The 23795-nt window shown below is 41.0% G+C and overlaps 1 pseudogene; it reads right to left on the bottom strand.

Moving 5' to 3' along the window:
- Nucleotides 1-5902: 5902 nt before the first annotated feature.
- Nucleotides 5903-8839, bottom strand: LOC147420725 (uncharacterized; annotated as a pseudogene).
- Between the last annotated feature and the right edge of the window lie 14956 nt (nucleotides 8840-23795).

The following is a 23795-nucleotide window of genomic DNA, read 5'->3' as shown; positions in this document are numbered from 1 at the left end:
AGGACTCCGACTAGGAGGGGGAGGCATTTCAATGTTGACCCAATGAAGGTGAAAAGAGCAAAAAAGGGCATGTTTTTCGACTATTTTGAAGGGTTTTCGTTTGATTACGAAATTTTCTGGACTAACCTAAGTACATATGCCCTTATACATCACGAATCTCCAAGTATATGGGGCCGAACGCCAAATTAGGCCTCTAGGTGTGTGTATATATATCTAAAAATAGCCATTTTTTGGGCAAAATATTGGTAAAACAGAGAAATTTGGCCATAAAAATTGCATGTGAGTGTACATAGTGTTTTGCAATGATGTTTTTGAGTTATTGGGATTTTCTAGGTTTATTTTGCTATTTTCTTTTTAATTTTACTAATTATCAATAGAAAACTTCAAAAATATAAAAAGCAGGTGAAATATAGTCGTAATGAAAACAAAAATTATGGGGATAATCAATGACTATAGGACAACCTATGGTACAATGGGGATGCAATTATGTGAATGGAGCGAGATGCGTGTTTTGGCCAGATTTTGACCGAAACGTCAAATTTCTCGGAAACTAGGCAAACAAAGTCCAAATCAAGAACTTTTTGAGCCTAAACCACATCTCACAAGAAGTGAGAAACACATGTCAAATTTCATAGAAAGTGGTCCGGGGACCCCCATTATAAGATTTTTTCACTTCACTTAGAGCTCATTTCTACTATTTCCTTCTTGAGAGAGAGCTCTAGCCACCTAGAACAAACCAGATTTCCAGCTGCTCCTACGACGCGCACGACCACCCGACATGCTCCAGATATGAGAGGTAGGCTCAGCACCTTGAACTTTTAGCGTATGTTTGATGTTTGATCGCGAAAACTAGTGTAGGGTTCACACGGGGAACGGGCAGTAGAGACCTACAGGTAGAGGTAGCCACCTAACAGCTAATCCAATAGCAATAAGGATTCATAGGGGGTTTACCCTAGCATAGGAGACCACTCTTGAATGCACAAAGGCGGCAAAAAACCACCACAAGCCCTGCAAGAGGCCACCAAGTGGTAAATCGGTGGAAAGTCGCCCAAATGCTACCAAAACTCATGGGTAGGAGCATCTTGACATACTCTACAAAGCTATGTAGCCCACATGGCCATAAGGTGACCCGAAGCGGTACTAAGCTTCAGAAATGGCATCGGACACACAAAGCGTCCAACTGGCTCTCACGGCCAAACCGGATGTCCGTTTGGCATCAAACTTCACGAGCAGCTTGCCTAGACCATCAACAACCAAGTCTTATGGTGGTAGACCACCACAAGTCATCGACGGCATGCAAATGCAACCACGAGCACTTCCAGAGCGACAAATCGCCAAACGGAGCTAAAGCCAACAAAAACCATATGGCAAGGTTCCCCAAGGAACCATGAGGCTATGGAGACTAACATCAAGAAATTTCATCGCCGAAAAGCACTCCAAGAGTCAGAAAACGACTCAGAGGCTCTAAAAGTCAAACACGGAGTTTCTATCTATCTTTTTGACTTTTTTATTGAAATAAGGCTTAAAGGGGACTCAGGGGGGCTAAGGACATATACTAGTAAGACTTCTTCCAAAAGAATTCCTCAGGAGACATCCTACACGTAGGATGTCTCAAGGCCATGTTTGGGCACCCAACTCAATATCTCACCTCATACACAGCTTCTACATAGCTTATACATGCTAGCCATCAAGTTTCATCACATTTGGACAAGAGTTGACCTCATATGCATTAAAAAAATGAAAAGTCAGAGCATAGAGGCAATAAAGGGTCATAGACCTACCAAAACTAGTCCAAATCACATGAAACTTGCACAATATACTCATTATCACATTGCCAAGCTAACTATGGAGTCAGATATGTAAAATAGTGAAATAGACATCCTACATGTAGGATGTCTAAATGCCCTATTTGACCTCCAGCTGGTGTTTTTGAGCTCCACATATCTTTATAACATCTTCACAAGCTCATATATCAAATTTCAAGCCAGACCCATCACATTTGGCCCCCAAAACCTCAAAGATGCACTTTTCTGAGCCTAAAAACACTAAACATGCTCCTAACAACACCAATACTTATCCAAATCAAAATCTAAGAACAGGGCCATGTTCTACATGCTAAGGGCTACCCACAGAACCAAAATCAAGTCATTCTGACATAAGAGACATCCTACGCGTAGGATGTCTCCAGGGTCATATTGACCTTCTATTCAGGAATTGACATCATGGGAGTCTTTTACATGGTATAAGAAGCCTATATATCAAATTTCAATCCAATTGGACATCATTTGCCCATCCATATAGGACATCCTACCCATTTTGTGAGCCAAAAGCCTAAATCTGCTCAAAATTACACTTTTTTTTATGTCCAAACCAAATTCCAAGTACATAGCCATGTTGCACAGATCAAGGGCCACAAGCATGTCAAGTTTCATCAAAATCAGAGGAAGTAGACATACTACGCGTAGGATGTCTTCATGCTTATTTTTCAGCCAAAAACCTACTGTGGGCACATGCATGGCTTCCCTAGTTCCTTTTGAGTTCTTATTTCAATTTTCAAGTCATTTGGGTAGTCAGAACTCAGTTTACCAGCAAATATGTGAAAAAATGCTAATTTTGGACTACTGAGTGCAACAGGATCCATGGCAGCCACAAAGTCGCCTGCAAAGAAGAAGAGGATGGCTATCAAGGACTACTTAGAAGAAGTGGAGCCTTTTGTTATCCCAGAGGGAACCCTGAAGCCCACAAGCACTTGGATTCAAGATGACCTACTAGAAGCCAATGATCTGAGAATCTACCAAGGAGTGTTTAAAGATCTGGAGGGAAATGCAGTGGAGCTACCCATGATCCCTCAAGAGCTCAATGAATTTGTCAGGAGCAAGATGGGGGACTACTTGGAGGAACTGGATCTACACAATTATTTTGAAGCCTTGCCAGCAGGGATTGATGTTAAAAGAGTGTGGGAATTTGTCACCACAATCAAAGAGGACAGCATAGACAGAGTTACAAAAATGCAAGGCAAGCCTAATAAGATGATTGTCATCACAGAGAAGGTGGTGGAAACAACACTTGACCTCTCTAACAAAGGAGACAGTGTGACTAAGAGGCGGGATGACATTAAGGTCTACTCAGAGAAGAAAAAAAACTATACATTTGAAGATATTGCAAACCCAAATGTGGCCATCATGAGCCAATTATACAATCAGTACTTCCACATGTGTACCAAGCGGCCACAAAAATACAGGATGCCACCTGGAGCTATTGCCACCACTTTCACTTGGGCGATGCAGAAGAGTTTCTCGAGGGAGATAAACTATGCCACTTACATTCACTACAACCTTGTGAGATGGGGACCAAAAATCCCACTTATATTGTTCCTGGTGAGTTGATAACCAAAGTCATCTATGGAGCATTGGATGCCAAGGGAAATTGGCCTCTACCTCCCTCCCAAAATGATTGGATCAAGCTGAAGGAAGACAAAGAAGAAGAGCCTCTTAAGGCTCCAAGGGTAGCCACAAGGTTGAAGCGCCGTTTAGAGACAGTGCCAAAAGATCCGCCATAGCCCAAGAAGGGGAAGAAAGCAACTCTACAGGTGCCAGTAAAGGAAACAAAGTCACAGAAAGCAGCAAGGCTAGAAAGACTAATGGAAAGTTTCAGAGATGAGAGGATGCTAAAAGGAGATCTGACACAAGAAGAAGAAGAAAATCTACAAAAGGCAATAGAAGCGGCCATAAAAGACAACGCCAAAGAAGCAATGCAGTGGGAGCAGAGGATATTGAAATCTATGACCATTCAGAAATTAAATGCAAATGTCGTTCGACATGAATGGCTATAACCCTCTCTCCCATATCATCTTATCAAGTATGAAGCTGCTACACTAAACAAGAGGATTAAAGAGAAGACGATAGTGCCACTATACGAAGAAGATATCACCAAACCAGAAGGTGTTAAGCTTATTGTGGACTCTCAGCCAAAATGGAGGAATGCATGGCTAACTAAATACCCATAGTATTTAGTACATCTGGTAGAGGCGCCTAAAATAATCAAAGACCAACCTTAGCTTTTGCCCTCTGCCAAGGATGCGGACCTGGAAAGAACAAGAACTGCTGAAGAAAAGCCACCCTACGTGGCTCAACTACCCAAAGCTGCCAGGCTTGAAGGCAGGTGAGAGAATGAGTGAGCAATACATGGTGAAAACCCTAACAAGCATCATTAAATTGTTCACTGGCTCGCCTGACCTCTCTTGCATTATGCTCAGGAAGATATGTAAAACCCTTCTGACAGTTTTTGAGATCTTTAAACCTGAACAGGCAACAGACAACATATTCTTCTTCCAAGATACATATAGATGTGCGTATGAACTGTCTGCTCAACCTTCCCATGAGGTGATACATGCCCTCTACCAGTGATGAATAATGTTTTTGCCCTCGTACCATCTCCAGGCCTTTGAAGAAACCTTCTACACCGGTTTCTTCACCATCGATACAGATATATTCGGCCCTACATTACTGGCCTAGCATGCACGGTATGAGTCCGTTCTGAAGGTGCATGAAAGCCTCCACTGAAGAAGCAGTTCTACTGTCATGTCATGGATGACATGATCTAGGAGGGGGGGAGTGTTAGCGGCTGGACACACTCAACGGAGGATGATTGCCCGGCGGGATACTAATTTCCTTTGTAATCATTCCTTAATTGAGAAGAAACCTTCATTTCACCTTTGTAAATAGTGGGGCTTGCAGAAGCTTGCAAATTGTATCCCATTTTTGACATTTAGACTTAGTAAATGGTTAAATTGGAACATTAGGGTTTGCGATTGTAAGATATTTCTACCACTTTTGACCTTAATGCAAAAAACCTTTTGTCATTTTTCATAAGTTTTGTCTGTGTGAGTTGAGCGTACTCTGTGTACGAGAGGGAGTGAGAGTTTATCTTGACGCTACGCGCACACTGGTGGTCGAAATCAAGTGCGGAGAAGTGCAGCGTGTTGCCCCCGAAGAGAGCTACGCGCCAACACCTACATTGCAGGTGTATGACCCGACTTTGCGAGATCGATACACGAGCTATATCTGGTGATTCGGTGAGCATACGTTGTCCGTTTTTTCCTTTCAGCATATCCACGCGTTCGCAATGAGTAGAGCTACACATTATGCACTTTAGTTTTTAGAAACAATGACCTGCAAAACCTATCAGACATCCTACGTGATTCTGCATCGGGTGTTTAGGGTTGGGGTTTTGGGTGACAGACCTTAGGGAGAGCGACCTATTGGTGTTAATAGGATTTCCTTCAAGTTCCGTAGAATTTCGAGAACGTGTGACTGGTATTTGGCTCTTGAAAGCGTTGTAGGAAATCTCCTCTTGTGTACTCTTGAAGGCTGTAACTTAGACATTGGGTAGAGACCTCTGTAGGAAGTAGTCAATAGTCGGTCGAGTGTAGGTTGACACCCTATGCTTGCTTCCACGCGCCTGCGGGTCGAGCTTCCTCCTTAGCTGACAAATCTTGTTAGGTGAGTTCTCGCTATGCAGACGTCCGTCACGACGTATCCGCCAACACACCCACTCGGCACTTACAGAGTCAATAGTACCCCTTCTGAGTATTCAAGACTCGAGCTTCCATGAGATGCCTCTCCTTATTGCTCCACCACTCTCTTGCATTGATAACATCCGATCTCTCGTCACAGCTTATTTTTGGCTTACATTTCACACACTTCTTTTGACTACTTGGTGTCCAGGTTTGCCTTACATGATGACCAAATTCAAGCTTTAAAATGCATCGATTTTTTATCAAACCGGTGCCAATGAGCTCAAGCTTTTAAGGTTCCACCTAGATGCGCCTCGAAGCAGCTTTAATACTTGCATCAATTGGCATTACGGAAGTGGCCAACCCTAGGATTGCCTTGCTCTCAAATGCACTCCCTGAGAATAATCTCGAATCGATCATCTTTGCGCAACCCTCTAGTTGAGCATTCATGCTCAACTTTAACACTACTAAACTCTTGCAGACCTGGTGAAATGGTGAGCTATAGACCATAGCCACGAGCATACATCAAAGATTGGCATTTCTCAGCATTGTACAAGCAACAATAGCACCCTCAAAAATGGAAAAAACGAGCACACCATATACACAGGGGCTGGTAAACTTCGGACCAAAAAACTCCTCTCATAGTTTGCTAACCCCCCTAGCCTGCTGGAGCATTCATGCTCAGCAGCAACACTAGTAGATGCTTACTCCACCTAGATCCCACACAAAAATTCTTGGCACACCATGCATCAAATAAGTAACCAAGCCGACACCTGGCTCCCAAGGAAAATTTGAAATCTTGCCATGCATTAACATCACACCAAAAAACACAACATAAACTCTGTCATCCTCATGCATATGAATCATAAGACTTCCCTCCTCGTAATATCTTGCACAAAAACCTGTAGTTGCACCAATATAATCCACACTACATTCCAAGGCCTGGGGAGCAATTGTAACAGTATCACGAGAAGATGTTGTGGCCTTCAAGAGGCATTCAAAGGCACACATGCCTACAAAGAGGCATACAAACCCCTTAAACACATTCACAGCATATGCACAAGTATTACCATCCTTCGGAGCATCTATGACCATTTCAAGAGGCTCTTCTCATCAAGAAAACAATCAAAAAACTCACAAGTAACATCTTCTAGCATACCAGTACCAAAGTTAAAAGAAAAGGATACATCAACACCTGCTTCTGATAAGAGGCTATCAAAAAAACCAATATCATCACTTACATCATCACACAAACTCTCCATCTGCACCACTTCTTCACACATACTCTCATCATCACAACCTCTTCAATTGAAGCATCTTCACTCTTCTCTGCTACTAGTTGCACAGACTCCTCACAAGAGACAAGTCCTTGCTCTCCCTCTCCTATGCTTACATCTTCACTCCCACTAGGAGATTCCAAAGTTTTCTTTTCTCTCTAGTCATTTTCAAATCCCACCAACCATCTTTCTTTCAGTGATCTAATGTCCCTCATGAATGGAGCCAAGTCAAACACCATCGAGTCATTGCAAGAAGACTGCGTCCTTGAGCGAGGCACTATCACATAAATCATTTTTACAGAAAAAGCTAGATGTATCAGACTCAAAATTGCTTCAATATCCATCTTCAAAAACCTCATCAGCGTAATGCATAGGCTCTGTGATAGATGAATCATCCACCATGTCAACCACCGACCTCTCCATAAGGGGCAAGCCATACAGATCTGACTCCCAAGTGTCCCCATCAAACAAACTCCACAACATATGCCTTGTAGTGATTCGAAAGTGGTGACAATGGAGTCCTCTATTGAATCTTGAGGCTTTAGCAACCTCCAATAGCGCATTAGCAATGAGACCTTCAAAGCTGACCAGCTATAACGCCACTCGTCTGGAAGCATGTGCAAAAACATTAAAGCATCATGAGACAAGCCTTGTGAAGCATATACATCTTTTTCTACATCACTGTCAATTGCAAGTCGCATCATCTCATGCTCAACTTGTGTTATCCAAGACTATATGCATTCACTAGCAGTGCCACAAAAATATACATGACCTCTTGCTGGCAGCTTTGAACATGCATAATATTTCAACAAAGCATACTTCATGAGTTTCCAACTATATTGCACATGCTCATGAAGGCATTCATAAAAATGCCAAGCATCCTTGCACAACCTGTTAAACATGAAATCATCCCTCTCTACATCATCAAAGATATCATGCTCTAAAAGAAACATGTGTGCTTCAACAACCCATGTCTGTACATCCTCATCCCTCCTTCCACAGAAGCATACATTCATCGTTGCCATGTTTGCAGAAGTTTGTGATGGCTGTGTCGAATGCTCAAAACCAAAACACCTGTTCTTGTTACTGAAGGTACTCAATGAAACGCTCCTCAATGGCGGGCACCAAAACGATGACATGAAAAAAGGGTAGAGCAAGATACTGCCTCTCAATAGCTCGCCCACATCGTGAAGCATACAAATAGGTAGTGGAGCTCAAGCCTTTCTATCACTCTAAGGCCCTTGTTGGCATCACGTGGCGGTAAGTGAGGGCACTTGAGTTTGGAGAGAATATGAGAGTGTGTGTTGCCACTGAGGATATACGCCTTCAAGCCTGCAAACTTACACACACCACTCAAGACCAAGGCATGCATGTAGTATGTGGACCTCTCACCGGGCCATTCAACTCTGCTTCAATTGTGAACCACAGTGTTAATTCCAGGTTTGCTACAAAGAGCCTCCCATATGAAATCAAGTACGCCGCACTGCTTCAGTCTAAATACATCCCTTACCCACCGCCACTTAGCTAGAAGAGCTCCATGGCTTCCTTACCTCCATTGTTGACTTCGGTTTTGGAATGCCTGTGATCGTTGGCATTGCCACACTACAGATCATTAGCCATGTGCCTCACTATCACTCGGGGTGGCGAATTCCAAAGGATTGTGAGCACATTATGAACATTAAGTCTAATCGTTTTATGATGTGAAGGGTGCGAGAGCCAGTGATCACCGAGCGCTTGAAAACAGTGGGTGATGGTGCTCTTGGCTTGTGGAGTAACATGTCACCACCTAACCAGTGCATGCACTCCACTTCTTTGCAATTGCAACCTGCGGAAAAAACTCTTGCCAAACCCCGAGTCTTGCTCTCTTCCAAGGCACCCCTTCCTTGGCGGCTTCTGAACTAACCTGTCCACCCTCGGTTGTTTACTGGCAATCCTTGGCCACTCCCCTCTATGTGCTTGCCAAGCTTGGCTTCGAGAGACCCCCTCCTCTACCTGATAGCCCCTTCCTCTTCGTGTGCTGGCAGCTTCGGGCCCCTTCTGTACCTGCTCGCCCCTCCTCTGCATGCCCTTTTCACATATCCCCCTTGCACTCCCTCCATGGCGGCACCATGTGTAGCCCATCTCGTTGACTACTGCAACCCAACTAAAAAAACTCATTATTCGCCTCTTTAAAAATAGGGAAAATTACCAAAATACCCCTCTAATTTGTGGAAATTCCCAATATACCCCTCAAATTTCAAAAATTCCCAAAATACCCTCGTATCTATTTTCGTTGGATTCTTCAAGATTTTCTAATCTATATTCTTGTTTGACAATTGAGATCGGTTTTTGAGTGCTTACATGTAATTTGTCGCCCATTACCTCACACAAAAAAGCGAAATATGTCTAAAATTAATGAAGCAATTCATCTCCAAAGCCTACATAACCGACTCAAATTTTAGTTTTAGCATCCTGTATGGTAGACAATCACTCTTCTTATGAAAAGCTACAACTTTTTTTGTTTTTGGAGAAATTTACTCTCACAACCAGGGGTAATTTGGGAATTTTGGAAAATTTGAAGGGCATTTTGGGAATTTGTGACAAATTATGGGAGTACTTTGGGAATTTTTGAAATTTGAGGGGTATTTTTGGGAATTTCCACAAATTAGAGGGGTATTTTGGTAATTTTCCCTTAAAAATAAGCTAGAACTTTTAGCCGTTCTCCTCCCATCCCAAATATCCATCCATCATTGCCTTCTCGTAAAAACTTCCACCCACTCCGGCACTTATAGAGTCAGTAATACCCCTTTCGAGTGTTCAAGACTGAGCTTCCATGAGCTGCCTCTCCTTGTTGCTCCACCACTCTCTTGCATTGATAACATCTAATCTCTCGTCATAGTTTATTTTTGGCTTACATTTCACACACTTCTTTTGACTACTCGGTGTTCAGGTTTGCCTTACATGATGACCAAATTCAAGCTTTGAAATGCGTCGATTTTTTATCAAACTGGTGCCGATGAGCTCAAGTTTTTAAGGTTCCACCTAGATGCACCTCGAAGCAGCTTTAATACTTGCATCAATTGGCATTACGGAAGTGGCTCGGACCCTAGGATTGCCTTGCTCTCAAATGCACTCCCTGAGAATAATCTCGAATCGATCATCTTTGCCCAACCCTCTAGTTGAGCATTCATGCTCAACTTTAACACTACTAAACTCTTGCGGGCCTGGTGAAATGGCGAGCTATAGACCATAGCCAGAGCATACATCAAAGATTGGCATTGCTCACTGTACAGGCAACCATAGCACCCTCAAAAATGGAAAAAACGAGCACACCATATATACAGGGGCTAGTAAACTTCGGATCAAAAAACTCCTATCAATATGTCTAGGGAGGGGCCCAAAATCCCTCCCCCTATTATATATAGTATAGATTCCCCCATTGGCACTTACACACACACGCACACACACACACATTCCCACCACTCTTCATCCGCACCCATGCATCGTCGAGCATGCACACTTACGCTACGTCTTCGTTGCATTGCTCAAAAAACTTAAGCCGAATTTCTTGGTCTACAAAATCATGCCGAAATTTAAAGTCCAACTGAAAATACAAGCACTATTTTAAGAATTTTATTTTGTGACAAATACGCAACTTTTCACCCACCAATGTACGTGAAAATTGGGATTTAGTGTGGCTAGAGCTTGAACTCATCTTGAAGAAAATCATTCAAAAATTTACAAGTTCTAATGTAAAACCCGAGTAGGTCGTGCCAATCTCAGTGGATTCCCCTTATGGATTTGAGGGAAGAAGGGATGATGTAGGACATGGAGGAAAGTTTTTGTGCTTTCTTAAGGCCCTTTGGGTTCAATATGAAAAAATGTATGAATGCCAGATGCCGGTTGAGGTGGCAAAGCATGGCGAAAGGGAGTTGGCGCAACATGTGTAGGGGTAGCGGATGCAGGTATATGCGCAGCTAGTGGGCATAGCTTGCACAAGTGTGCAGGGATAGGGAACGGATTTTTTTAATAATCTGCATAGCCAATATCCAGCTTTCTCTTGCGTGATCCTCTAGGTGGCAACTGCATCGCAATTCAGTATGTACTGATGAGGGTGAGGGAGAGCATCATCAAAGCTGATGATGCAGGTTGCCAGACAGTGATGGCCAGGACGACGTCAACAAACCATGTGAAACTTGTGACACTGGAGGGCACGGGGTGGGAGCTTCCAGGCAGTGCAAACGAAGAGAGAGATGCATGTGGGTAGCAATGGAGAAGTCCAACGCAGATGGGCTGCTATACGAGTAGGTGAAACTTGTGGCCCCTTTGGCATGGTTATCCAGAGCCAGGCTTGGAGATCGCAGGCGGAGCGAGAGAGGCTGATCGTCTCTACGTACGGAAGGGAGAGGGCGATGGTGAGGGGTGGGCATTGCGCGTGAACGAGGGTTGGAATCTCCTTTCCGAGCGGTGGTGAAGGAGGAGACGAGTGTCCAAAGGGAGAAAGGCAGGGGCAGAGAAAAAGAGAGAGAGAGAGAGAGAGAGAGAGAGAGAGAGAGATGTCATCTATGATTGGCTATGGAGACATGCAGAGAGAAAAAGAATTTTTGTATGAGTTGTATCGTGATTGCGGTGAGTAGCTATCGAAGGAAGACTCGCCATGGACGTGGACAAGGCACGTAGAGAGGGCGATGTAGATGAGATGAGAGGGAGAGAGAGAGAGAGAGTGTTGGCAAGAAGACTTTGAGGGGGCAGGCTTGCGGTCACGAGAGTTGGAACCCAATGCTGAGCGTTGCGCAGACCTGTGTAGAGGGAGCCGGCAGATGATGTCAATGAGAGAACTCTTTTTTCTTCCAATTGCGAGATTTTGAGGGAATCTCGCATACAAATTAATGAATTCGCTGAAAATTGGAGAGTTATAAACGTGTGTTTCTCCTCGCATTAAAAAAAAAACGTTTTTAGCACCCTCGTCGAGCTTGTCTTGAAAGTAATGAGATAAATTTTAGAGTGGTCGTGTGTGCTTCAAATTTTAACTCAAGAGCCATAAAAGTTGTGTGCGCTTTTTGATTAAAAACAAAAAGGAATTCTTGGTGAGGTTTATAAAAAAAAAACAAGAAAAGAATTTGGTGCTTTCATTTCTTCTTTTCTTTAACTTTGAGGGCTCCCCCATATGCCCTTTAAGCAGCATGGACCCATTATTTTTTGGAGGGCCCTTAAAAATGATATCCAGCTTCCCATACCCCCCATATTCCCAAACGTGACTTGCTATAGTCCTTTGCTTTTATTCTATTTCTAGCATTCCTACCTCTTATAGCCTATCCAAATGGTGCTTTTTTGGATGTAGGGGGTGGTTGAAACACCCCCTACCTAAATTGTAGCAGTCACTACAGGTTATTCCCAAAGTTTGTGGAAGGGTGCCATAAAACTAGGGAAAGCTATGGGGCATACATTTTTGTTTTTGAGGGCCCTCTACAAACGCTTTTAGAGGGTGTATGGGGGAGCCCTCTTTCTCTCTTCATTTTTTTCTCTCTTCACTAACTCTCACGGCCTTCTAGACTCATAAAAAGGTTGGTTTTCTCTATTCAAAACATGTTCAATTTGGAAAAATGGTCGTTTCAAGTTTATTGGAGGCTAGCTCAAATTTGAAGATTTTTAGTTAACAAGTCCGAATTTATATAGAATTTTACTTCTCAAATGTGGTTTTCACCTTCTCATAAAGGGATGAAAAGTATTAAAAGTTATCTCCATAGAATCCTTTTCACAAGCCCAGCATTGTATCATAGGGGTCTTGAATGAAGTTAGAGCGGTTGGATCAATGGCGGAGAAGCTTGAGCACAAAGTAGAGGTAAGGGTCTATGTCCAATCCAAAAAACTAAACTAGGACCCAAAAAGTAAACTCGAGCATTGAGGCACTGAACTCAAACCACCTTTATGGACTTCTAAACTCACATTGGGAGAAAGGAAATACATGCGACTACGTGGTTAGCCCAGCAGCCTACCATGCACGAGGTCGGTTGATTGTGGGAGGCAAGTCAACACCGTTGACCTTTTTGCAATTGTTCAAGCACCTTAAGATTTGTGTGCTTCAACCCCCGTCGTAGTCCCACCGCTCGAGGTTCATTTGAGAACCCATGGCACATAGTGTCATAGGTCTGCAAGTAAACTCTCTCTTTCCCTCTCTTTCAAGAACTGAGTTGCACTTGAGGCTAGCAAGGAAAAGTGACCATGGATTCTTCCTTTTGTGACAGATTTTCTATTCCCTTATAACGATCCAATCGCCCCAACTAGATTCCTAAAAAAGAAGGGGCTACGCTATAATTAAGGAGAAGTAAAAATCACCACATTTGTTTCCAATTTCAACCAACCAGCTTGTTTTTATTTTAGTATCTCTTCGATAGAAGTATCTCAATGAGACTCTCTTCCCAAGTGTACGACCAGGATTATGTCCTCTTTCCACTACCCTTGCTAATATCCAGTGTGACCAGGCTAATCCAATTAGCCTAGTCACGTTGGGTATGCCTACACTCTCTCTCTCTCTCTCTCTCTCTCTCTCTCTCTCTCTCTCTCTCTCTCTCTCTCTCTCTCTCTCTCTCTCTCTCTCTCCCCCCGTCACAGCCTACATCCGTTCCTATTGTGCTATAGTGTGCCACGTGAAGCCTTCATGCCCTCATTGCTCCCCATAGATCGAATTTCCTCTATCGCCCAAACAATTGTCTATGGCTTGTGCCTTTGCCCTCGCCTTTAGCTGGTGTTGTTGTTGTCCCTTCGTTTACCTCTAGCCTGCTATTCTAGCCCACACATTGCCCACTTTGACCTACATTAATGATCCACCTTTCAAGGCAACCACAGATCGGCCCCCGCCTCATTCACCTACACATCCCCTTTCCCCTACTTGCATCCTAGCTACCACATTGGGAGGGGGAATCGATGAGCACACCCACCATCAAATGATGCACCTCTCTATAGCACAGTGTACACACCAAACTTGTCCAAAAATTGTAAAAATTGAATCAGAGTTTATTGAACACACCCTTATCCAAGGGGAACCAAGAGAAGTGAAAATTGATGCTTTTTGGAGCCAATAGATAATAAGCACATTTATTATCTCCTACTAGCAAGAGAACTTAATTTTGATATTTTTTGGTTGCCAAGGTTAGAAGACCTATCGTATAGGTAGCCTAGAAAATTTGGAGTCATTTGGACACTGTTTGCTACTACAAACTGGGTTTTTAGGCATTAAGATTGCATATTGGTCCTTTGGCTACTTTTGCAATTTGGTAGTACTGAAAATTTTTGACCAGGATTCATTGTACAATATGATAGGGAACTAGGGTGGATGATAGCTTGCAGACATGGCGAGGAGTTGGTTATGCAGAGAACAAGAGAGCATAGAGATGTCGATATAGCAAAAAAAAAACCATGTTATGCTTAATTTGATTAAAGTCTATTACATATATATGACCACAAACTTGCCATGCACACTAAACTTGAATTGACTCTTACTTGCATGCTATATAAGTGGTGTTCCCACAGGCAGATGACAACTGATCACCAAGGCTTGCATACCCAACAACCCCCCCCCCCCCCCAAGCCCAAACCACTGACAATGGACTTGAGACAGTGGCAGAGTCCAATCACCTGAAACCATGAGTAGAAGTCCCCCCCTTAACAATAACATAGGTCTGTGTGTGCACTTCCCTCAAACAACTATCAGCGTGAGACAAACTAGAACTCGACCAAACAACAAAGGACAATCTTACCATATTTTTTTTCATGGTAGTGTCTATAACCCGTACATTTTATTGACAAATGATTGACACAAAGGAAACATAAAGACACACTAAAAACTACAGGACATCACTTTCTACGAGAAGCATTGGTGCTTCACCATCTTCATCACCTTCAACCATATTGATATGTCGCTTATTCTTCTTAAAGCATATCCGAAGGATGATTGGTCTTTCCACAGTGGATGCAAGGATTTTTGTTGAAGCAGTCCTTGGTTTGATGATTACTGCATCCACATATCGCACAAGGTTTAGTGCTGGTAGTAGGCCTGATTGAATTTGCAGTTGAAGTGCAACCACGAGCTACATATGCAGTCGGTTCGAAAGAGCTAATTCATGGTACTCGTTTCTCTTCTTCCTGCAATGAGGTTAACAATACCATCCAAAGAAGGTAGAGGATCCTTCTCCTTTAAAATAGTGACAATTTGACAAAATTCTGCAGGTAGGCTATTCAAAAAAATGGCTATAAGATCTTCATTTGGGACAGGAGCTTCCACATAAATTAACTGAGTGCGGATGCTTTTTAGTCTGTTAGCTAAAGTCGCATTATTTTCATCTTCACGCATTGAAAGAGAATACAAATCCACTTTAAGGCTCATTTTGGAGTATTTGGCTTTAGGACCAAACACTTTCTCTAGTTCTATCCAAGCAGCATTTGCAGATTGCATGTCATCTAGATAATGAATAAAATCATCTTCAAGAGATGTCAAAATAATACCTAATGATTACTTGTCCTTGCACTGTTGCTTGGTAGATAACGCTCTGGTAACTGCAGCGGATGTACCTGCTTCGTCGATTGATAGCGGCTTGATGACGCTCCACAATTCTTGCGCATCAGATATCCCTTTACTTTAATTTGCCAAGTGTGGAAGCCCGATCCATTAAATTTATCGACTTTCAATGCCATGTTGAAACCTTTCAAAAGCCTGATAGAAAATTTATGTTATTGGTTATTGTTGGCTTAACTTTTGGTTATCTTTGTCTTCATTTGTCTTTGCATGCATGTATTAAGCTATTGTAGAAACTGTCAAAATCATTGCAATTGACTGAGTTTTAAATTAAAAAACGCCTTTAAATATGTATGAGCCGATGTACGACTGAGCCCAGCACGTATGGGGTAACTTACACCTTGTCGAGGGTGTGAATACCCACTTGCATAAGGACTCAAGACCAAATGGGTGGCCACAGCAATGACATCTGAAATAATTAAACTAAAAACGAGCTCTATATTCAGCAATCGGCGCAAAACGACAGGTCAAAGCAGATATGTGCTCAGGGTGGGCTGTAGAGGCCGAATTGGCAGACGTTGAAGAATTGAAAAATCACTAATAATCTAGGGCGATCCTCCTATTGTTGATTGCGGGAAAAAATTTGTAGGTCATTCAACCTCCTCTGTCCTTTCCAAGCGGCCGCTCCCGTGTTGGTGCACCGAGCCAAAACCAAGAGCATGGCTCTGATACCAGTTGATAGGGGACCGGTGCTAGGGTGGGTGATGGCTTACAGACATGGCGAGGAGCTGGTTATGTAGAGAACAAGAGAGCAAAGAGAACTCGATACAGCAAAAAAAAAAAAACCCACGCTATGCTTAATTTGATTAAAGTCTATTACATATATATGACCACAAACTTGCCATGCACACTAAACTTGAACTGGCTCTTACCTGCATGCTATAAGTGGTGTTCCCACAGGCAGATGACAACTCATCACCAGGGCTTGCATACCCAACAGTACATACTTGTAGCTAATAGACTTTCTCGTATATTGTGACTTTACAAGGTTGATTGAAATTAAGCTCTAGTCAAGAGCCAATTTGAAATTGCGACAAGTGAAACAAGTTGGTATTGGTTCTAAAGGCTAGATATTCAATTTCATTGAGCATTATTGGTCTTTATTTACCTTAGATCGGGTTTTATACTAGCAAATCATGATTTTAATTGAGAAACCAAGAGAATAGTATCCACTAAGGAGAGTGGTAACTAAGGGGTACTGTTTGAGACCATAGTTAGAGAACTGTCAGACACTTACTCAGACTCCAGTTTAGAGATGAGTCTTTCTTTTTGGGTATTTGAACCTCGCTCAAGTCCATGCATATAGTGACCTTTTATAAGACCAACAAGCATGGGCTCAAATTTATTTAGATCCTAATGAGGAGTATGTAGTTAGAGGCGATAACCATACCATAGAATTCAAAGAGGATATTAGAGCCAACAAGTAGGAAACCCTCTACATGGACCAAAATAGAGATGCAAATCAGATCCCATAAATTCCAAACTTGTTGTATCACATTTATTTGACAAAGAGTGTAAAGGGGCTAGGGGCTTCTAGATTTGTAATTATTTGTAGTTCCTAGCCTTAATACCAAGCCATTTAGTTAGAGTTTCATTTTTCAAACCTTGGCTAAGGTATAAAATCTAGCTTTGTTACTTTAGACCTAAGTTTTTTGGATAATGAAAGTGAGTGTACGCTGCAGTATAGCTATGTGGACTCTCTCCTACTTCATTCCTTTGTGTCTCCCTTGTGTGAAGTTGCATTGTAGTTCTGAGCATACCAACACGCTCGTAGGTGAAAGATCTTCCTTTCTACATAAGTGTCTCACGATGAAGTTGTCTTTTTAGTACTTAATCTTCCACCATTGAGATAGAGTATGTGGCAGTTTCTAATGATAACAAGGAAGTTGTATGGTTAACTTGCCTAGTGGGAGATCTTGGCATTACTCACTAGTGTTGCATTGTGATAGTCAGAGTGTGATTGCATAAGCCAAGAACCCCGTGTTTCACTCAAGTCAAAACACATAGAAGTCCATTATCATGTGATACGTGGCTAGCAAGCACATTGAGCTAGTCAAGGTTCACATGGATGACAACCTTGCAGATGCTCTCACAAAGGGCCTATCCTCTGAGTGGTTTTCACATTGCATGGAGATTATGGGTGTGGGGTGAAGCCACTCGGATGCTTCACAATTGTAGATGTACATGCATACGCCATTTGGGCCATATCTTGATATTGTGGACAGATGGGGATTGGAAGTTGATACATTGATTACAAACATGATCACCAAAGAGGGACCACCAGTGTTAGAGTTAGAAGGGTATGATCAGATTGATGTCAAATATCTAAACTGTATACCGACTAATAACCCAAGATTAGGAGTTTATTATTGGGAGGATAATAACGTTTTTAGATTTAATGTGGACAGCCCACACAAAAGCAAGGCATTTAACACCCTTGAAAATTATGTATATTTTTAGGATCAGGGAGAAAGTTGGAACAAACCTTTCCATACACCTCTTTAGAATGCTAAGAAATTGAGGCTTACTGCATGCAATGTGGCAGAAAGGGTGGACATTAACTTGAGGATTGCTCAAAGATTCTACCAAACAAAGGGAAGATGGCCATCAACATAGTCAGTTTCATGTTAGTTAGCTCCTCTAACTGTGAACCTATAGTTCCAGTCAAAGTAGTGACAAGGACACATGCAAAGCAAAACAAACGAAACAATGCTAGTGAGTCAAACAACATTAAGAAGTCTTTAAAAGACTCCAAAAAAGATAGATGACAATGCTACGGGCTTAGGAGACAAAAACAACAAAGAGAAATTGAAGAAAAAGCTCAAAGGTTTGAGACAAGAACAATGTCCATGTCAACTAAGCTCAAGGAACCAAAGACAAAATCGAGAGGCTCAGTATTGGTACATAGTATTTATAAACCCATCAATGCATCCTTGGAATCTTTTCAAGGGGGTAGTGCAAAGCATACAAACGATGCTTGAGGCACAAAATTCAAAACTAGAAACCATTCAAAATCCAAAAAAAAGACAAAAATAGACTAGAACCAAAGGAGATAAAGGACACTAAAGAATTGAGGGATTCTTTAGTTGAAAATGGAAATCCTAAAATTATAATACTAGACAGAATGGGTTAGAAGGAATTCCCTTAGTGGAGGAAGATTGGCATGATCACCTGTGGGAAAATGTTAGAGAGGTGAACGATGGAAGCCTACTGACACTGAAATCTAACCACCCATGAAGGAAGTTTGTCTAGACCATCCACCCATGGAATTGGATGGGCAATCTCTATATGAAGATTGGGGATCAGAGTAGTCAAGCTTTTCAAAAGCCCAAACACTCAAAACCCTGCCCTCATACTTGAAGGAAGAGATTAAAAAACTCGAGGAAGTGGAATTCATCTTCAAAATCCAACACACTGACTGGGTATCTCCAATCATGGTAATACACAAGAAAAATGTTAAACTGAGAGTGTGTGTGAATCTCAAGAAGGTGAATGCTACAACTATAAGAGATAACTATCTTCATTTTATCACTTGTCACATTTGAGAGAGAGTGGCTTGAAAAAAATCTGACAGCTTCTTGAATAGATTCTCCGGATACAATCAATTAGCCATAGATCCCAAGGACCAGTATAAAACAACTTTTGCCACGGAAGGAAAATATTTGTATGGAGAGTTATTCCTTTTGGGATTGACAAATGCTTCAACAACATTCCAAAGGCTCGTGAGCCATGATTTTAAGGAATACTTACAAAACTTCTTAGAAGTTTATATGGATGACCTATGTGTGCACTCATCCAAAAAACATTTTGATCACTTCAAGAGTGTCTTTGAGAAATGTTGATATATATAATATGAGTAAATCCTAAAACATGTGTATTCATGGTTAGAGAAGGCAAAACTTCCGAACATAATTTCCAAAAGGGAATCACCAGAATATGGAGAAAGTGGTAGTGATTGTTGAAATGCCTAAACTGAGAAATGTCAAGGAATTTCAAGCATTCACGGGACATTGTGGATATTATCAAAGATTTATCTACATGTATGGTGTAATTGCTAAACACATTCATAGCCTTATCTCTCAATTTTTATGGACTAACAACTGCAAAGAGTCATTTCAAAAGCTCAAGCAAGCTTTATCTTCAGTACCTATCTTGAAGACTCCATAATGGAATAAAATTGTCCATGTGCATGTTGATACTTCAAATTTTTCTATTGGTGGGCACAACAAGGAGAGGGAACCAGGGATTTTCCCATCTCATATGCTAGCAAGAAATTAAACACAACAGAATAGAGTTCTACCATGATAGAGAGAGAAGGCCTTGGAATGGTTTATGTCATCAAGAAGTTCAAACATTACTTATTGGCAAATAAGTTTTTCTTCTTTATCACCAAGATCTACTCTATCTCTCCAACAAACCATGTAATACAAGAAGAATTGTATGATGGTTCATCATCTTACTGGAGTTTGACTTTGCAATGGTTGTTAGAAAGGGAATCGCACATCAGAGAGATGATCACTTATCAACGATCACCTCAGGGAAACCTTCCAAGGGAGTTATTGATGATTTGTCAAATACATACTTGAGATGATTCCTAGATGATCAGAGGATCTAGTTACTCTAATGACCATAGCACAAGTAGATTCACAAATTGCACTTCATATAGCACCACGATTGATCAAGCAATCGGCTATATATCAGCTACTAGCAGGAAGATTGTACCAAAAGCACAAAGATGGAATACTACTTTTGTGCATCATCCCAGAGAAAGAGGCTAGCTACCTAAATCAAGCTTACACAACAATAGTCGCGACCCAGTTTTTAGTAGACCAAACCTTGAAAAGACTTATGCGGTTAGGGATTTACAAGCCAAACATGATATGAGATGTGTAGACGATTGCTCTCAATCCAAAAAAAGAGCAACTATATCACATGCTACTTTGTTTCAAATATATGTTACGCCTAAATGGAGCAATTTTTGGTGGAGTACTTAACAAACAAGAAATTTCCTAAAGATATGAGTAAACGCATACAAAGAGCAATCGGAATAGAGGCTACAAATTACACCATGATTGGACAACATCTATATTTACGAGGAAAGGACCAACAGCTAAGACTATATGTTAATAACTATGAATATATTCCTATTTTGGAACAGGCACAGTGGGTCTAACAAGGGGTCATTTCTCTCACGATACTATGGCTAGAGCAATTCTGATGGTTGGAATATGGTGGCCATCTCTGTTTGTTGCAAACGCTAAAGAATTTGTCAAGAGATATGATGCTTGTCAAAGAGCTAAAATGCCAACTAGAAGAATGGATAGCATGAGTGTGTGTGTGTGTGTGTGTGTGTGTGTGTGTGTGTGTGTGTGTGTGTGTGTGTGTGTGTGTGTGTGTGTGTGTGTGTGTGTGTGTGTGCATGTGCATGTGCATGTCATGTGTGTGCATGTGCATGTGCATGTGTGTGCATGTGCATGTGCATGTGTGTGCATGTGCATGTGTATGTGTGCATACGTGCATGCGTACGTGTACGTGTGTGTGTGTGTATTGTTGTTTTTAGACTTATACACAAACAAACACAACAATTTAAAAGACAACTTGCTTTAGACAAAGGACAATAATTAGCACAAAAACAACTCAGTCTTTGATTCATTTTTGTACATCATAGTGAGAATGAGGTACCACTCTAGTGTTTTGTACATAAGATAGTCAAGAACAACTTATTCTGAAGTAAAAGAGGCTAGGTTTGACGGTGATGGATAGCAGCTTAGCCAAAAAGATACTAAGTAAAGATAAAGTCCTCATCTGCATCCATATAAACAAAACAACAGATTCATCAGCCTTGAATACATATTACAGGTGTCAACAAACCTATCAATTGTTATCCATGTCCTACTTAAAACCTTTTTAACTTATACCTACCATCCATGCAATGTTAAATATCAGTAAATATCCATTTTCAAAACAGTAAGCCACAGATGAAAGTGACATGTGTGTAGTTGTTTTTACTGAAATAATGAGACATAAATGAAATTTAACATTCAAAAGACATCTGGCTTTAAATAAAAGGCAATAATTAGTACAAAAACAACTTAGTCTTAGAATTATCTTTGTACATGACTTATGAGAATGAAGCCTCGTTCAAGTATACAATGATAGTGATCTAATAAAGAAGTACTTCCCAAGTAGTAGGAGCAATTGTAATCATGGAAAGACAATAGCTTTAAGCCAAAAAAATTCCAAGAAAGGATAGAGTCCTTACCTGCATCCATCAAAACAAGTCAACAAATACAGTGTTAGCCTTGGATGTGTTTTATAGGTGTCAATGCACTATACTAGTTGTTATCCATGTCCAACTTACAACTTTTTTAACTTAAAACCATTGTCCAAAGTATTCATGTATTCCAATTTTTTTGTAAAAAAGTTTATTATTTTAAAGATTTCCTTTTTTTTAATTTTATTTTATTAGACCGTAAATAGATAATAGCATACATATTATTTTGATCAAAAGGACACCACCCCTTTTGATCCAAGTGTCTTAATCCCTATAACATCTCATCAGTCTTTTCAATATTACTTTGCCAGCTTTGTCAAGCTCCAATTCTTCTAGCATTTTAAGTACCATGATGCCATAAAGTAACTTAAATAAAAAAGATTTAGATATCTCTCAACAAAAAGATTCCATTTAACAGTTAAGGGTATCAAACTCGGCTAAGTTAATTTAAGAAAAACTACATTATACAAGCCCACTTGGGCTTACAAAATCCATCATACCTCAGCCAGTATGCCAAATGAGAAGAGAGCATACTACTTCCAAACATCTTAGTTTTAACAAAGTCTTTTAATATATATATATATATATATATATATATATATATATATATATATATATATATATATATATATATATATATATATATATATATATATATATATATATATATGCGCCCCAATGATCAGCATAAAAAGTGGCACTCTTCTTTTATGTTGGTAGCCTAATATAAAGTCGGTACCAACCAAAACGTAGGTTGCTCCAAGGTATGCAATAATCAAATCACAACAAATAAAGGTTAGTGGCCCTTTGGGGCTAGTCTTACCCAATAGACCATTCCCTTAACTGTGAATGCAAAGGGTGTATTGTATCACCCCATCATTTTTCACAAAAACCATTTATAGGCAGTGTAGTGAATATGGCAAAATTATGTTAGAATCATGTCAATAACCAGTTTAAAAAATGCACCATAGTAGCCGTCAGACCACTGGTTTTGTCAATAAACTATTTACACAGAGGTCCTTTATCCATCAAACCAAGGAGTAGTACATTTTTTACCCAAAACATTATAGCCTAACAACCATAAAACTTCCTAATATGGTAATCAAATCCGAGATAGACAATATGATAAGCCTCAGCGTGACCTGTCTCAAGTTCAGAGGAAACTCCATGGAGACATCATTTGTACAGAGTAACACCATTTAATACAAATCATTCTACTGTGATTATCAATCACTTTTATGAGCAATATGCGTTTGAGGCAGGACACCCTACCCTTTTATGATTTTCCCAAGTCAAGCCAGGCATTAGCCTCTTTACAAGTGAGGATTTTTTATAAGTAAACCAATCAATAACTTACCATATGCATTGAAATGCTTATACAAAGCTTACAGAAAAAAGGCATAATCAGTCAAAGTAACTAGATTATTTGTAAGTAAACCTTCACAGTATGTTATCAAGATTCCATTAAAAGGAAAACACCGACCTGAGACGGTAGTTCAACCACCTCCATGACTACACAGCATGTGTCTAAGCCCTCACATCTCTCTTTCAAAAACACGCGCAAAGAGAAATACACCACAAACTAAGTGAGGGGTCAAAGCCCCCTCACCTTTTATAGGGTTCGGTTCTTCAATCTTGCCCAAGGTGGTAGAAAGCCCCATGATCACAGTATTTAGTGGTTTCAAGTTTTCAAGAAGCAACTACGGCCGCCCTTGCTCGTGCAGTTGGGGTTGAGAGGGAGAGAGAGTAAGATTTAGCGCCAAGTAGCCTTGAGTGCATGGTGAGTTGCAGTAGGGACAAGGGGAGAGAGAGAGAGAGAGAGAGAGAGAGAGAGAGAGAGAGAGAGGTAGGGTAAATATCAAGAGGCATAAATTCCACAATCATCCAACATTGTATTTATGGGTGGGTACCCATAGGGGGAAGAAACGAAGGAGGGTTCCCGTTTTTTTTTTTTAACCGAGCCATATGATGGTTAGAGTACGCCTAGGTGGTTTGATCATGGTTTATAGGTATCCCAGAGAAGAGTTGGTTTTTTTAATATTTGGTTAATTGTTGGTTATTGAAGTAGTTGGTTGTGTGTGTGTGTGTGTGTGTGTGTGTGTGTGTGTGTGTGTGTGTGTGTGTGTGTGTGTGTGTGTGTGTGTGTGTGTGTGTGTGTGTGTGTGCCTAGCATTGGAA

The sequence above is a fragment of the Adiantum capillus-veneris genome, chromosome 28 (assembly GCF_014529385.1).
Source record: "Adiantum capillus-veneris isolate H3 chromosome 28, ASM1452938v2, whole genome shotgun sequence".
Taxonomy (NCBI): domain Eukaryota; kingdom Viridiplantae; phylum Streptophyta; class Polypodiopsida; order Polypodiales; family Pteridaceae; genus Adiantum; species Adiantum capillus-veneris.
The sequence above is the reverse complement of the archived record's forward strand: the minus strand, read 5'-3'. Positions and strand labels throughout refer to the sequence as shown.